At 44.1% G+C, this 17,110-nt stretch overlaps 1 long non-coding RNA gene across 2 annotated transcripts in view; it reads right to left on the bottom strand.

The window, feature by feature from the left end:
• LOC137774916 (uncharacterized) overlaps positions 1–17,110 on the bottom strand; it is a 156,041-nt gene that overhangs the window by 51,607 nt on the left and 87,324 nt on the right. The window lies entirely within an intron of this gene.

The following is a 17,110-nucleotide window of genomic DNA, read 5'->3' as shown; positions in this document are numbered from 1 at the left end:
ATCTTTAAAACTCAAAACCAAGCAAAAAAATTTGTAAGATACATGGTATCTATTTGGAACAAAGGTTTTCTGTAACTAACTTGTTTCATTTTGTTTAATAAAGACAACTAAAAATCAAAAAAAAAAAAAGTTGTAAGGCAGATAGTTACTCAGGAGACACTTTAGTAGAAGGATCTGAAACCATAAAGTGACTAGAATTAGTACCACCAGGAGGCAGCAGAGATCAGTTTTTACCTATTCAATAATCATTCAGGATGCTTTTTCTGGAAGCGACTAGAACATCCTGAACATATTAGAATAGGTATTTTAGGGCTTCCCTGGTGGCACATTGGTTGAGAATCTGCCTGCCAATGCAGGAGACACGGGTTCGAGCCCTGATCTGGGAAGATCCCACATGCCGCGGAGCAACTAGGCCCGTGAGCCACAACTGCTGAGCCTGCGCGTCTGGAGCCCGTGCTCCGCAACAAGAGAGGCCGCGATAGTGAGAGGCCCGTGCACCGCGATGAAGAGTGGCCCCCGCTTGCCGCAACTAGAGAAAGCCCTCTCAAAGAAACGAAGACCCAACACAGCCAAAATAAATAAATAAATTAAAAAAAAAAAAAAGAATAGGTATTTTAAACTGGTTTCCACAGTATGTCCAGCGACCAAAGGGCCAGTACAGCCTATTAGAATTGACAGCTTGAGAAAACCAGACGGTCATTTAATCAACTATCTGCCTCCCTGAATTCTGAGAGAATAAATGTTGGGACGAAGTAAGAAGGTTTTATTGGGTTTTGTTTATTTGCTTGTTTGTTTGTTTTGCTTTGGCTTCTTAATTGCTGAAGAACCTCTTGTTCTGTGTTGATCCTTATCACAGATCTTGTTTGGTGTAAGAGTGGAAAGTGCCTTTGAAATGATTCTATTTAACCTACTATTCCTTAGCAGCAGAGATAGAGGAATAATAAGTTAACTCATACGTTGAGTTAAATTTTCTCTTTAACTTACTATTCCTCCATCTCTGCTGCTTCCCTGTTGATCCATCAACACACTGCACAAATACAGTAAGTCCCCTACATACGAACAAGTTCCATTCCGAGAGCGCGTTTGTAAGTCCAGTTTGTTCGTTAAGTCCAACAAAGTTAGCCTAGGTACCCAACTAACACAATCAGATATATGTACTGTACTGTAGTAGGTTTATAATACTTTTCACAGAAACGATACATAAAAAACAAACACAAAAAATAAAGAAAATGCTTTTAGTCTTATAGTACATTACCTTGAAAAGTACTAGTACAGTACAACAGCTGGCATACAGGGGCTGGCATCGAGTGACAGGCAAGAAGTTACTGGAGGAGGGAGAGGAGGTGGGAGATGGTAGAGCTGAAGGATTGTCAGCAATAGGAGATGGAGGGCAAGCTGCAATTTCACTCACGCCTGACATTGATGGCACAGGTTCTGGTTCCTTGCTGGATTCAATTCTATCTACCCTCTTGAAAAAATAATCCAGTGATGTCTGGGTAGTAGCTCTTTTTTTCTCGTCATAGATGACATGGTAGCACTGGATTGCATTCTGAACGGCTGCTGCCACCTTCGTGCACTGTTCTACGTTCGGGTCCTGTGCCTCAAAAACTAACAGTGCCTCCTCAAATAAAGAAAATCCCCTTGCCATTTCCTGCATCGTGAATCTCTTCAGTTCTTTAGGTACTTCTTCTTCCTCTAGTCTCTCTTCGTCCTTTCTCTGGGCACGTTCACATCTTTGAAAGTTTGCAACTTGAGGGTTCGTATGTAGGGGACTCATTGTAACTTAATAGCTGCTGTGGAGAAAACTGTAGGTCTTGTTAACCCAAGCAGAGTATCCAACAAGAGAGAAGGGATGATGGAGAGTGAGACACAAAATGAGTTCTCTACAAGGTGCTTCAGATAAAGACCAAGATAGCTCAGAAAACAGAAATGTTAACAAATCTAGAAATGAACATTTCACACAATATCAGAGCCAATTTTGATCATTCCTATCACGTTAGTTTTGGGACAAGTGACAAATGTAGATCAACTCGCATAGAGGACCGGAGGGGACCGATGTGTCTCTTTGCTAAGCCAATGATAACCTCTAGTATCTTCCTCCTGATATTTTAATGTATAAAGATGGCTGAGATTATAAATTTGGCTTTTTTGGAGGAAATGCTGTCGATAATATCTGTTTATTTTCCTCCTCATTGAAGGTTGAAGAACTAAGAGAACCGATTTGTTAAATAATGCATGCGGTGGAGGTCCAGTAAAAAGCCAGAAATTAAAAATTTTTTCTTTGTGTGTGTGTTATAGTTAATTTGAGAGGGAAGAATGAAGTAAAGGGGACTTCCCTGGCGGTCCAGTGGTTAGGAATCGGAGCTTTCATGGCCAAGGGCACGGGTTCAATCCATGGACAAGCTGTGTGACTCGGCCAAAAAAAAAAGAATGACGAGAAGGCAATCTTTCAGAGGTCTCATACCCAGTTTATTCCTGGAGGGAGGGGAGCCCTGGACCAGCATCCTTGTTTGTGCTCTAGGTGTTTACACGCTTCCAAGCACTTTAATAAACGCCAGCATATGCGGGCTTCCCTGGTGTCGCAGTGGTTAAGAATCTACCTGCCAATGCAGGGGACAAGGATTCGAGCCCTGATCTGGGAAGATTCCACATGCCACGGAGCAACTAAGCCCGCGAGCCACAACTACTGAAGCCCGAGGGCCTAGAGCCCGTGCTCCGCAACAAGAGAAGCTGCCACAATGAGAAGCCCGCGCACTGCAACGAAGAGTAGCCCCCACTCGCCGCAACTAGAGAAAGCCCGCGTGCAGCAACAAAGACCCAACACAGACAAAAATAAAATTAAATAAATAAACGTCAGCATATTTGAACTTCATACTAGCAGTGTACCGTGAGTAGGACAGGTATTATGGTCCTCATTTAACAAATTAGAACATGATACCAAGGAATCATGTGATTTCATGGGGCTTAGAATGAGTTAGTGGAAGAGTCAGTGGCAGGCATGAGTTAGAGGAGTAGCTGATGACCCACATGAAGCCCTTTTCCTCAACGCATTATTTTCCTTGCCATTCATACTACTGCTAGCTTTCCTGAAACAAAGCATTTCTCCATGCAATTCTACCCCTCCCCCACCCCTGAGCCACAGTTTCTCTCTCCGCAGCTTCAATTATCCGCGGTCAACGGCAGTTCAAAATTATCAAATGGAAAATTCCAGAAATTTATGTATGCATAAATTATGCATGAAGGTATGCCATCCATACATTTGAAATTGCCCATTGTTGCATAAAGTGATGAAATCTCACCCACCCAGAACGTGAATCATCCCTCTGTCCATCGTATCCTGCCCCTTAGTCACTTCGTAGCCCTTTTGGTTATCAGATCAACTGTCGGGGTGTCACATGCTTGTGTTCAGGGTTCAAACCCTTGGGTATAAAGTTCAATACCATCTTTTGTTTCAGGCATCCACCAGGGGTCTTGGAACATGTACCCCCCAAGGATAAGGGTGGACTACTGTAGATCGCATTGTATATAAGGGTTGTCACACCCCAATTTCAGATCCAAACACTAATTTTTTTTCCTTTCTTTTCTTTTCTTTTCCTCCCTCCACTACCTTCCCTTCCCCCCTCCCTCCCCTCCTTCCCCTCCCTTCCCTTCCCTTCCTTTCTCTTTTCTTTTGTGTGTGACATAGAAAATATTTATTGCTACCGGCAGCAAGTGTACTCAATCCATCCCACCACCAGCTGTAAGAGTCACAGAAACAGACCTCACATATAAAGTACAACACAGACTCGGGGACAAATGGTCCCTTGGACTATACTGGCTGTGATACTGAGAGAACCAATTGACCTTGTTTAGTGACAATACCTCTAACACAATGAAAAAATCAACTGGTTATGATATCCAATTCACATATCCAGTTCAAATTAAAATATATATTATTTGCTTCAATGTATAGCAAGTTTAAAGCACTAGTGTTTACAAAATAACAACTGCATTCTGCTGAAACTTTTCTTGTGATCTTCCCCTTATCAGTAAGCTTGAAAGACCAGATGGAGTTGGGCCAATAGAAGGTAAAAATTGCCTCCTCTGTTGGCTGAACACTTAAAAGAACTTTACAGTGTGGAACAACCAGGGGTAGCAGCCAGACCTCAGGCAGCAAGATTCAAAATAGAGTAGCTCACATAATACGGCTTGTTGATATCAGGGTCAGTAGGGGGGAGTCACCCTATGAAGAGAAGCAAGTGGAAATAGCTCCAGTGAACGTGGTAGGTCCTGGAAAACAGTTTTTTTTAATGTCCCACAATATTCAGTTAACTGATTAATTCTGTATTTAATTTGATTGTCTTGCTATTTCTTACTCCTCAGCATGAAGTTGTATACATTAAATTCCCACTTTGATTAGGAATGTTATTCAAAAGTGAGACGTGTAGCAAATTGAAAATGATTATTTTCTTTTTCTGCATAACCTTTTATCTTCTCAGGAATTAATATGTTTTCCTATACACTTAGTTTTCTCTATGCTGACCAGTAATTCAACTCGAAATTCTTCACCAATTATTTCCATTCCTCTTTGAAGCCTTCCGAGCACTCACGTGGATTTTTTGCCCTCTGTGCCTGTGTTCACTTGTCATCCTGGGGTGATGCTTTGGATCTCCTTTTTCCTGATTTCATGTTTACCTCTCTTTTTGGTTTCCTTCCCTTTTTTTTTTTCAGCTGTGCTGTGCGGCATGTGGGATCTTAGTTCCCTGAACCCATGGCCCCTGCAGTGGAAGAGCGGAGTCTTAACCACTGGACCCCCAGGGAAGTCCCTCCTTCCCTATTTTGATGACTATGTCCTCTGCAGGTTGTTATGAAAGGAAGCTTGCCTAGCTGAATTGCCTTTATTTTATACTCACTCTATAGTATGTTTGGGTATAGAATTCTAGGTTGAAAAGTATTTTCTTCATGTTATCACACAACCCGGAGCTCTGAGGGACTCTGGATCTCCATGATAAGTAGACCCTATTTAGGACAAAATCCTTAAGGCATTGCTGATCTTATAGGAAGTATAGGTGGTCTTCAGTTACCTTATCCAAACAAACAAACAAACAAACATGTTTGTCTCTCAGCATCTGGGTCCAGAGGTTGGGCCCTGAGCCATAAGGCTTCAGATGGCAGAAACTAAACCAGGGCCAGGGTTGGCGCAACAGGAGTCATTCCTTTATACAGTCTCTGTTTACTACTTTATCAAAGACAGTCTCAAGCTGAAAGTGGCCTTTATTTTGACTGTGAGTACATGTGGTAAAGAATACAGTAACTATAGCACAGTTTGGTGCCACTGTCTTGATTTGTGCTAAGGCACCAGCAGTCTGACCCACCATTGCTTTTGCACCATCAGTGCAAATGTGAACACAATTGTTACAGGATAGCCATGAGTATAAAAAGTTATTCAGTATTTTAATATTTATCTTTGTCATTGTGCTTTGCTACTCGCTGCCCACCTAAAGCCAAGTAAGGGGACGCTTCAGAAAACCACTCACATACTTAACATGCGCTCTCTAGAGTTTGGGAGACTGGTACCGTCTCATTTCTTTAAAAACAAAAATCTAAAGGTGAGTGGCCCAGTTATTTTTCCATTTGTTCTCAGCTCCATTTCTATTCTTCGGTGGAAGAATACAAATGATCTGTGGTGCTCTGCTCTGTCTTGCAGGGGGCTGGATCCCTATAAACTGCACTTCCTGGAATCCCTGGGCAGCAGATTCTAGTTATGTTTGACCAATGGCAGAAACACGGGGAAGATGAGAAGGCAGAAGGAGGGGAGAAGTCACTGTTTTATCCCTCTGTCTGGAAACATCTCCTGCAACCATGGGTGGCTGCAGGCTACAGCCTTTGGCAGTTTCAGCAGCAGAAACCAGGGGTTCTGGCGGCAGCAGGCTCGACCCCTGTGGGCAGTGAGTGTGCTCCTGCCTCAGGATCTTCCAGATCTGGGCCTGGAACAATTGCCCGCAAACACTAAATTCTGTGTTACACTTCCTTCCCCGTTTTGCTCCATGAGCTCTTGAAATATTTTCTTAACAAATCCCCATTCATACATTTTCTATGTTTGAAATACCTAGTGTGGTGTCTGTTTTCCTGGCTGGATCTAGACTGGTAGAGTGAGAGACTGATTGACATGAACAAAGATAGAGGGCGCTGTTGGCAACTGCCTGTACTTCCAGAGTCCTGAGGACAAATGTGTCAGCTCCCTGCTGTGCAGATACAGCTCCCACAGAAGGGAGTTGAACGTGAGTCATCTTGAAAGGGACTCCATCCAAGAGAAGCACCTACAAGGCCAAGGTGAACTCAACAGGCAGAGACTACATGGTCTGGATAACTGGCAGCCATTGGTCGAGGCACGAGTCCTAAGTGGCATCTATGAGCACAGTTTTAATTAATTAATTAATTTATTTATTTTTTGGCCACTCCACACGGCTTGTTGGATCTTAGTTCCCCAACCAGGGATCAAACCCGGGCCCTTGACAGTGAAAATGCGGAGTCCTGACCAGTGGACCACCAGGGAATTCCACATAAGCACATTTTTTAGAGGACCAGCTAAACTTTCTGTGTCACCAGGAAAGATTTTTTTCACACTGTTCATTCAAAAGCATAAATACTGGGAGACTTGAAGGGCCATTGATCCAGCAGGCCTATCAGAGTGGGGAGGCCTTTGTGAGGCTCTAATTTCTAAGTGCACTTCCATAGATGGTATTCAGGTTTCTTTCTACTTTAATGGCTGTTCCTCTCACTGGATGCTCTGTCCTGGCCTTGTGTGAGCACTGTGTACTCTTCCCTCCTACGCTTAGCTAGGGTGGTCCTCTCTGGCCTCACACACATGTTTCGATCACACAGCTGAGGACTCCAGGGGGACCGTCTGCATATTTCCAGACTCCTTCCCTCTGTGTAGCTCCCTCCGCTCTGTGATGCTGCCCTGCAAACTCTACTCACCTTGGCCTCCCTCGACTCCCAAAGGCAACTGCTTATCTCAGAGAGACTGCTGGGCTCTGCTGGGTTTCTCTTCTCTGCCCCGTGGCTTGTAAATGGTTTAGGCCATAGGCTGGCACAACTGTAGAGCTTGCCTCATTTGTTTCCCATGTGTCAGGGATTCCCTGCCCTTCATTGCCTGATATCCAATGTGTTGAAAACGGTTATTCCATATATTTTGCACTGTTTTTCCATCGTTTCGGGTAGGAGGATAAATCTGGTTCCTGTACTTCATCTTGGCTGGAAGTCCTTACAGTCTATCTTAATTTGGATAAGACACAGTACCAGTGCTCAGCAGCCATACATGGTTAGTGGCTACCATATTGGACAGTAGGACTAGAGGGACCGAGAATCTAGATGCAGGTGAAAGCCATGAACTGATAGTAAAATAATTCTTCAGTGTGATGTGTTTCTCTACCAGTTCTTTTTTTGTTGTTTGTTGTGTTGTTTTTTGGCCGTGCCACGGGGCATGTGAGATCTTAGTTCCCCAACCAGGGATCGAACCCACGCCCCCTGCACTGGAATTGCAGAGTCTTAACCACTGGACCACCAGGGACCAGGGATCGAACCCACGCCCCCTGCACTGGAATTGCAGAGTCTTAACCACTGGACCACCAGGGAAGTCCCTCTATCAGTTCTAACTAAACAAGAGTAGTATAACTGAGCAGGACCCAATGGGGCCTTCCTGGGGACAGGGCTTCCCCCATATCCTCTGCTCTAGCTCCTCTCTGAAGTACCTAGATAACAGTGTTTGATGCACATTTCCTGAGTTGTTTTGCAGATGTGAAAACCCCCCACCAAACGGAAGATGTTAACTACCGGATGACCGTGAGCGAGTAGCCCCAGGGCTCCTGGAGACTAAGGACTGATCATGTGAACCCCTGTGACACCGCCCTGTTACCTCACCATCAGCCAATCAGAGAACTGTGCACGGGCTGATCACAGACCCTGCAACACCCCTCCCTCACCTGGCTTTTTTATTTTTGGCCTCGCCTCGAGGCTTGCAGGATCTTAGTTCCCTGACCAGAGATTGAACCCAGGCCCTCAGCAGTGAAAGTCCTAACCACTGGACCGCCAGGGAACTCCCTCACCTGGCTTTTAAAAATGCCTGCCGATTCATCTGTACCAATTTTCCTAGATTCCACATATATGCGTTAATATACGATATTTGTTTTTGCACCTATTTGCAATGCAGAAATAGAGACACGGATATAGAGGACAAACGTATGGACATCAAGGGCAGAATGCGGGGGCCGGGGTGGGGTGGGATGAATTGGGAGATCGGGATTGACATGTATACACTAATATGTATAAAATAGATAACTAATAAGAACCTGCTGTATAGCACAGGGAACTCCACTTTGCTGTACAGTAGAAACTAACACAACATTGTAAAACAACTATATCCCAATAAAAAAAAAAAAAAAAGGAAATGGTGGGGAAAAAAACGCTTTGCCGAAACCCTTCAGAGAGCTTGGGGGTTTTTTAGAGCGTGAGCCACCTGTCTCCTTGCATGGCCCTGCAATAAACCTTTCTCTGCTTCAAACTCCAATGTTTTGGTTTGTTTGGTCTCACTGGGTGTTGGGCACACAAACTTGCGCTAACGGGTGGGGGGTGGGGTGGGGTGGGGTGGGGGAAATACTTTGGATTCTAGCAGTCAGTCATTCGTCCAGGGTGTGAGGTTTGCTAGGCAGATGGAATGGAAAGAATGAAATGCAAAACCTTTTTAAGCACTGATGAAAAATACAAAGAAGAGGTGTCTCTGAGCCTCTTCAGCATCAAAGGAAAATCTCGCCAAAATGCTAATACCCAATTTTCTGAATTTTCTCTGAAACACATTGGTTCAGGGAACTAATCTGCTCAATACCTATCTAGTAAGTGCGTCAGGTCAGTGAGCAGACATAGAAGCTTTTGAGTATGTTTTCCTCCCTTTATCTTTCTTTTATTAGAGAAGACAGTGTAATATGGGAAGAGCCTAATAACATGCCCTCTGGTAATACACATGCTCTTCCAGACCACTTCTCCACTTTACATGCCTGATAGGAGTTATATAAACAGATAGGCTGATTGTTTAGGGAGAGTGAGTCATGCTTTATTCAGAAGGTTGTACTTAGGCGAGCTGACTTCAGCTCCCAATAAGGCGCCATGGAGAGCTTGTCTGTGGCTTGAAAGCCATAGAATTATAACCTCTAGGGAACACAGAGGTTTTTCTGCATTTGAAAGTTCTAAAAAAGACACAGCACTTTGCTACAATTAGACAAATCTAATGAAAGATTTTAAAGGTCTGCATGCTAGTGACCTTCTCTGAAATATCCTGGTAAGCTCTTTAAATTCTGGTAAAAGTTGTTTGGTTCCAATCCTCCCTGGACCCCATCCCCACCCTCAAGCTGCCTCCTTCCCCCAGTAACAAGCAGAAATACCGGTGATGTATTTTCACAGGCTGGTGAAAAGTGCCTGGTAAGATCTTACGGAAAAACACGAACAAGCTTTTGGGCCAACTCAATATTATCAATGCTGTTAGCTTCTGTTTGAGGAAGTACTACAACATAATCCTCCCTGAGATCACTTTATAGAGGGACGACGCCATGAGCTATTTGATGACAATGAGCTATTTCCAATGGAAAAGGAAAACTTTGTAATAGCTTCAATCTCAGGTCTGAACGAGAAAAGGAGAAATTCTTTTAAAAACTTCATTCACTACAAAAAGCTCTTCATCTAGTTTCCTGAGAAAATGTCCTGCTTTAGTAACGGAAAGGCACTGGGTTACCAGGCTGAGTGCAAAATAGGTACAAAACCCTGAGTACAACTGCATAATCTTACTTGACTCTGGAACGCACCCTGTTTGGTTAGAGGTGGATGGTGCAGCTCTACGGGTCAGCAGTGGCCCCTGGACCAGCAGCATCACTCACTTGGGAACTTGTCAGATGTGCAGATTCTCGGGCCCACCCTGGCCTACTGAATCAGAACTCTGGGTGGGGGGTGGGGTGGAGGGAGGGTGGAGTCCAGCAATCTGTATTTTAACAAGCCTTCCAGGTCACTCTGATGCACCCTGAAGTTTGGGAACTGCTGGTACAAAGCAGATGCTTGGATGCACCTGGCAGAGTCTCTGCAATTTCTCTAAAGTTCCCACAATGTCTCTAAAAGGCATGTGGTCATGCAAGCATCGTTTACATATATTGAGAGGAAATTTATTTTTCCTTTTTTAAAATACATTTATTTATTTATTTGTTTGTTTATTTATGGCTGCGTTGGATCTTTGTTGCTGCACTCGGGCTTTCTCTAGTTGTTGCGAGCAGGGGCTACTCTTCGTTGCGCTGCGTGGGCTTCTTATTGCGGTGGCTTCTCTTGTTGCACAGCATGGGCTCTAGGCACATGGGCTTCAGTAGTTGTAGCATGTGGGCTTCAGTAGTTGTGGCTCACGGGCTCTAGAGTGCAGGCTCAGTAGTTATGGTGCATGGGCTTAGTTGCTCTGTGGCATGTGGGATCTTCCCAGACCAGGGCTCGAACCCGTGTCCCTTACATTGGCAGGTGGATTCTTAACCACTGTGCCACCAGGGAAGTCACTGTTTTCTTTTTTATAAGAAATTTTTTTTTGCTTGTTCCGGTCCAAGAATTTCACCTCTAGAGATGCAAGACAAATGCCCCCCTAGGGACATTTAGAGGGACGCCACTTGATCACGGCCTCAGTTCCCAAAACCAACAAAATAGATCCCTGGTCCTACTGCATTATTCCCAGAGGTCGTACCCAGGTGGCTCAGGCCTGCTTTGAACAGTCTTTTTTATTTTCTCCAAAGTAAATGCTTTGGGACATTCAGCTGAGAGTATGGAGGCAGGATGGAGAGGCAAGGAGTGGGACAGGTGGCCCCTCTGCCTCACTGCCCTACTCCCCACCCCACCACTCCCAAGATCCAACTGCAGCAACTTTAATATATGCTGTTGGAGCTGGAATTACCTCGGCTGCAGTCACCAGACTTGCCCTCCAAAGGATCCTCGTTAAAGGATTTAACATGGGCTCATTTCAATTACAAGGTCTCTAAAAGAGTCCTGTATTGTTATTTTTTGTCACTACCTCCCTTCTACGAGGAGTGGGTAATTTGCCCACCAGCTCCTTCCTTGGATGTGGCATCCATTTCTCAGTTCTCCTTTCCCCAAACAAACCCTGATTCCCTATCACCTATGGTCTCCAGGGTAGGAGAGAACATTTTAAAAGGCTGGAGGGAAAGAAAACCTTCATGGTAACTCATTTCGTGTGGTTGGATATTTGTTTGTTTGTTTATTTATTTATCTATTTTCTTCATTCTTTTTATATTTTTCAAACTTTCTACAAGGAAATAAAATACATTTACTTAAAAGGGAATGCAGGGCTTCCCTGGTGGCACAGTGGTTAAGAATCTGCCTGCCAATGCAGGGGACACAGGTTTGATCCCTGGCCCGGGAAGATCCTACATGCCGCGGAGCAACTAAGCCCGTGTGCCACAACTACTGAGCCTGCGCTCTAGAGCCCGTGCGCCACAACTACTGAGCCCGCAAACCACAACTACTGAAGCCCACGTGCCTAGAGCCTGTGCTCCACAATAAGAGAGGCCACGGCAATGAACAGCCCGCGCATCACAACGAAGAGTAGCTCCTGCTTGCCGCAACTAGAGAAAGCCAGTGTGAAGCAATGAAGACCCAACGCAGCCAAAAATAAACAAATAATTAGAGGAAAAAAAAAAAAGAAACCGAGTAGAACAGTGTTGCCAGGGGCTGAGGGGGTGGGGAATATGGGGAGATGTTGGTCAAGGGTGCAAACTATAAGTTATAAGTTAAGTCCTGGGGATCTAATGTGCAGCATGGTGACTATAGTTAACAATACTCTATTGTATACCTAAAGGTTGCTACAAGGATAGAGCTTAATGTTCTCACCATAACAACAACAAGGGAATTCCTGGTGGTTCAGTGGCTAGGACTCTGCGGTCTCACTGCCAAGGGCCCAGGGAAACTAAGATCTCACAAGCCATGTGGCCAGGCCAAAAAGTTAAAAATAAATAAATAAATACGTTCTCCGAAAAAAAAAAAAAAACAAACGGTAATTATGTGAGGTGAAGGATGTAACTAACCTTATCGTGGTAAACACTTTGCAACATGTACATGTATCGAATCATCACACTTTAAACTTACACGATGTTATACGTCAATTGTACCTCAAAAAAAGCTGGGAAAAAAAGAGAATTGAAAGCCCATACAAAAATGAAAAAATTCCTAGGAAATCACAACCTACCAATAGTGTCTGAAGCAAAATATCTGAAGAGTTATATATGTATTTTTTCAGAACCATTTATTCCTTTAATAACAAATTCATTCATTAATGCATTCATTCAATAAATTCAGTGAGTATGAACCGAGGATCTATTATATGTCAGGCACTGTGCATTGTAATGGGGACCCACAAATGAACAAAACACCATCGCTGATTGCGGTGGACTGAATGAGTTCCCCCCAGGTTCATAGGTTGAAATCTAATCCCCCATGTGATGGTATTTGGAGGTGGGGCCTTTGGGAGGTGATTAGGTCATGAGGATGGAGTCTCATCAATGAGATTATAAAAGGGACCCCAGCGAGCTCCCTTGCCCCTTCTGCCATGTGAGGATGCAGTGAGAAGATAGCTGTCTATGAACCAGGAAGCAGACTCTCATCAGACACTGAATCTGCTGGCATCTTGATATTGAATTTCTCAGCCTCCATAGCTGCTGGTCTCAGAGAGTCTCCTGGGGGGTAGGGTTGTGGTGGCTGACTTTGGCTCAACCTGGGGACATACACACTGGTGGCAGACACACTTAGGAACAGTCAACCATGCAAACACTGCTGCAGGCTGCTGCCATCCTGGCCCATTAGCCTACGTATGGTATTTTTGTGTGTCTGGGGTGGGGGGAAGGCCCCGCGGCATGCGGAATCTTACTTCCCCGACCAGGGATGGAACCCGTGCCCCCTGCAGTGGAAGCGCGGATTCCTAACCAGTGGACCACCAGGGAATTCCCACATATGTATTTCTAATTGACTCTAAGTAAAACCTTGTCATGAGGGAAAAAGAAAATAGGTTGGAGTACCATTGATATATCAGCAGCTGCAGACTTAAAGTATAAACAAACAAACACTGAGCCACAAATGCTACTCAGTCCTCAATCCAGGAGGATTCTGATTAAACAGCAGCGGAAGGAGGCAGGTAGTTCTTAATCATCACTGACTTTGCTCCGCCCCTCTGTCTAAAATGTGAAGGATGAAGTGCTGTCCCGCTTCCTGGCAGCAGATGGAGCCACTAGGACATGTACAACTTGCTAGAGGTAAAACGCTAAATGCATCTCAGAGATTCTTCTATGATCGATTTAAAAGAGGAAGGCAAGGGGTCCTTCGTGATCGAAACTGGCAATCCTGACTCTAAGGCATAAAACCTGGTAGGAATTGTAAATCCTGGTATGTCCAGATCCCAGGCACACGAAAGCTTGGCTCAGCTGTGCGTACTGTGGAGAAGCAAGGATTTTATTTAGGTTTGAGGATTTGCACCCCAGAGAAATTAAAAGTGAAGCCTTCTTCATGCCTGAGACATCTGTGACTAGAGATCATCTTTCACTCCTATCCAAGAGAAACACAAAGATGTTTACCAGGGAGCCTGTCCACAGGCAGGAAATGAGTTAGCCAAGAGGCTCAAACGACCTAGTGAAAATATGATTTTTAGGACTTCCTGGTGGCACAGTGGTTAAGAATCCAGTTCTTCCTTGGGGCTTCCCTGGTTGCGCAGTGGTTGAGAATCCGCCTGCCAATGCAGGGAACACGGGTTCGAGCCCTGGTCAGGGAAGATCCCACATGCCGCAGAGCAACGAAGCCCGTGCGCCACAACTACTGAGCCTGCGCTCTGGAGGCCGCGTGCCACAACTACTGAAGCCTGTGTACCTAGAGCCCGTGCTCTGCAACAAGAGAAGCCATCGCACGAGAAGGCTGTGCACCTCAACAAAGAGTAGCTCCTGCTTGCCGTAACTAGAGAAAGCCTGCGCGCAGAAACGAAGACCCTATGCAGCCAAAAATAAATAAACAATTTTTAAAAAAATATGATTTTTAATTAAGGAGAAATGTTTCCACCACTACTTCCACCAATGCTGCAAACCATCCTTGGGATGAGGGCTAATTTGTGCAGAAGAGAATGAAAATATCTGCTTTAAGAGAAGGAAAATCATCCTCTGATCAAAATACCTGTGTTTGAATTGGGTCAGAATGCAAGACATGGGTAACTAAAGGTGTCATTCAGGTTTCGTTTTATGTTGTCGTTTCCCTTTTCATGAACCATCTTGTCACTTCACTCATTATTAGCAAAATATGTGATCTGATTATAGGAACACCCTTACCCAACACACACACGCTACTGACAAAGCGAAGTACAAAGTGATGGCCATGGGTGGTAATCATGATTCTCTGGTACTAACTGTCTGGAAACAAAACATCCATAGCTTTATTTATTTATTTATTTTAAGTATAAGAGTCATTTGATAATGAACACGTTCTAGTGGTGGGTCTAGAAAAGGTTTTAAAAAAAATTAAATGGCTTTTTCATATGTAACACTTTGTGCAGTAAATATTATGTTGCCTGTTACACAGAGGTAGAAATGAAGTCTTAGAAAAACTACAGGTTTGACTAAGTCACACAACGAGAGAGTGGAGAAACCGAAACCAGATCTGACTTAAAAATTATGCTGTACAGACTCATTCTCTGGGCCAACTTCTAAAGTACATGTTTGGAAGTCAGGAGATGGGATGTGCAGGCAGGCAGTCTCTTATCTAGCGTGGGGACCTGCTGACACCACCAGAGCTCTCATCTCATCCATTCCTGCAATTAGGAGGCTGTGCCAATAATCCTCTTTCTCAGAAATTAAAAGGCTTTGTCCATTATTCATCCTCCACCAGCTGAGAAATACATTCACTTTTTCTACTCCTGGGACCAAATAAAGAAGCAATTTATGGTGCTAAAAACCTGGTTGATCTGGATGAAAGGGAGTAGAGGGGTTGGTTGAGGGAATCAGAATTCCAGACAGAGAGTCAGTTGCGGTGTGAACCAGGAAAGCAACATTTAATACCATTAGAGCAGTGGTTCTCAACTAGGGGCAATTTTCCCCCAGGGGATATTCAGCAATGTCTGGAGACATTTTTGGTAGTTATTGGGGGAGGGGTTGCTGCTACTGGTTATCTAGAGGGTAGAGGAAGGACACGGACTAGCATGGGGCAAGTAAGACCAGGGCAAATGGAGGAAGAACTTTAATTCTCAAAAAAGATTTTTTTTGATAAATTTATTTATTTATTTAGGTTGCATTGGGTCTTCATTGCTGCGTGTGGGCTTTCTCTAGTTGCGGCGAGCGGGGGCTATTCTTTGTTGTAGGTTGCAGAGCATGGGCTCCAGCAGTTGTGGCTCATGGGCTCTAGAGCACAGGCTCAGTAGTCGTGGCTCACGGGCTTAGTTGCTCCATGGCATGTGGGATCTTCCCAGACCAGGGCTCGAACCCCTGTCCCCTGCATTGGCAGGTGGATTCTCAACCACTGCATCACCAGGGAATCTCAAGGAAGAACTTTAAAACCTCAGTATTCAAGATAAATGTTTTCAAACGTTATTTTTCTTCCACATTGATATAATCCACTAGCTTTATTCAGATTTCACCAGTGTTACATGTATTCAACTTGCGTTTATGTCTTTGCATGTGTGTTTAGTTATATGCAGTTTTTCCACATGTGTAGATTCAGATTCAATCACAGTCAAGATTCAGAGCAATTCCATCACAAGCTTCCATTTTATTTTATTTAAAAATTTTTTTTAATTTTATTTTATTTGGCTGCACGGATCTTAGTTCCCTGACCAGCCATCAAACCTGTGTCCCCTGCCATTGGGAGTGTGAAGACTTAACCACTGGACCACCAGGGAAGTCCTTAATCTTTATTTTATATTGGAGTATAGTTGATTAACACAAGCATTATTATTATTATTATTATTATTTTATTTGGCTGCACCGGGTCTTAGTTGCAGCACACGAGCTTCTCTCTAGTTGTGGCGAGCAGGATCTCTAATGCACAGGCTTAGTTGGTCCGCAGCATGTGGGATCTCAGTTCCCTGACCAGGGATCGAACCCGTGTCCACTGCATTGGATGGCAGATTCTTAACCACTGGACCACCAGGGAAGTCCCACAAGCATTATTTTTAAAAATCTAAATTGGGCTTCCCTGGTGGTGCAGCGGTTGAGAATCTGCCTGCCAATGCAGGGGACACGGGTTCGGGCCCTGGTCTGGGAAGATCCCACATGCCGCGGAGCAACTAAGCCCGTGAGCCACAACTACTGAGCCTGCGCGTCTGGAGCCTGTGCTCCACAACGGGAGAGGCCACGCGACAGTGAGAGGCCCGCGCACCGCGATGAAGAGTGGCCCCACTCGCCGCAACTGGAGAAAGCCTTCGCACAGAAACGAAGACCCAACACAGCCAAAAATAAATAAAATAAATTTTAAAAAAACAAACAAACCAATCCATTAAAAAAAAAAACAAACCTGCGTATGATTAAAGAAAAAGACACATACAGGTAATATCAATGAATCATTCCATGAACAAAACAGTTATTACTTCTGCCAGTGTACTCACTAGATTGCATTTACTCCGAGCATACACAGATTTTCCCCTTGTATACGGCATTTCAAATTTTGATTCCCATCCTTAAAGAGACATGTCAAGAATGGAGGTAGTTGAACAGGATGATGATTAGAACCCCTCGGGGAAAGCTATTGATGGGCGGGGAAATGGACAACAACATGGGAGAGGCTTGAAACATGGCCCAGGAGTGTTATACTCAAATTATTAAGTATGTGTTCATTACCCAGAACCAACGGTTTCTATGTGGGATAATAAGTATTCTGAGATCTTTGTCCTCAACAATCTTTCATTATTATGCAAAAGCTTTTAGCATTATGTTGAGACTAGCTCTGTCTTGATAGATTATGAATATTTCCCAGAAGTGGAAAAGGGGAAAAGTGTGTATGGTTGAGCCTTGAAGATCATTAACTGAGAGGCAATAATATTTTACTCAGGAAAAGTATGAGAATTTTTGGATATGTT

The sequence above is a fragment of the Eschrichtius robustus genome, chromosome 13 (genome assembly GCF_028021215.1).
Source record: "Eschrichtius robustus isolate mEscRob2 chromosome 13, mEscRob2.pri, whole genome shotgun sequence".
Lineage (NCBI taxonomy): Eukaryota > Metazoa > Chordata > Mammalia > Artiodactyla > Eschrichtiidae > Eschrichtius > Eschrichtius robustus.
This window is presented reverse-complemented; position numbering and strand designations above follow the sequence as displayed.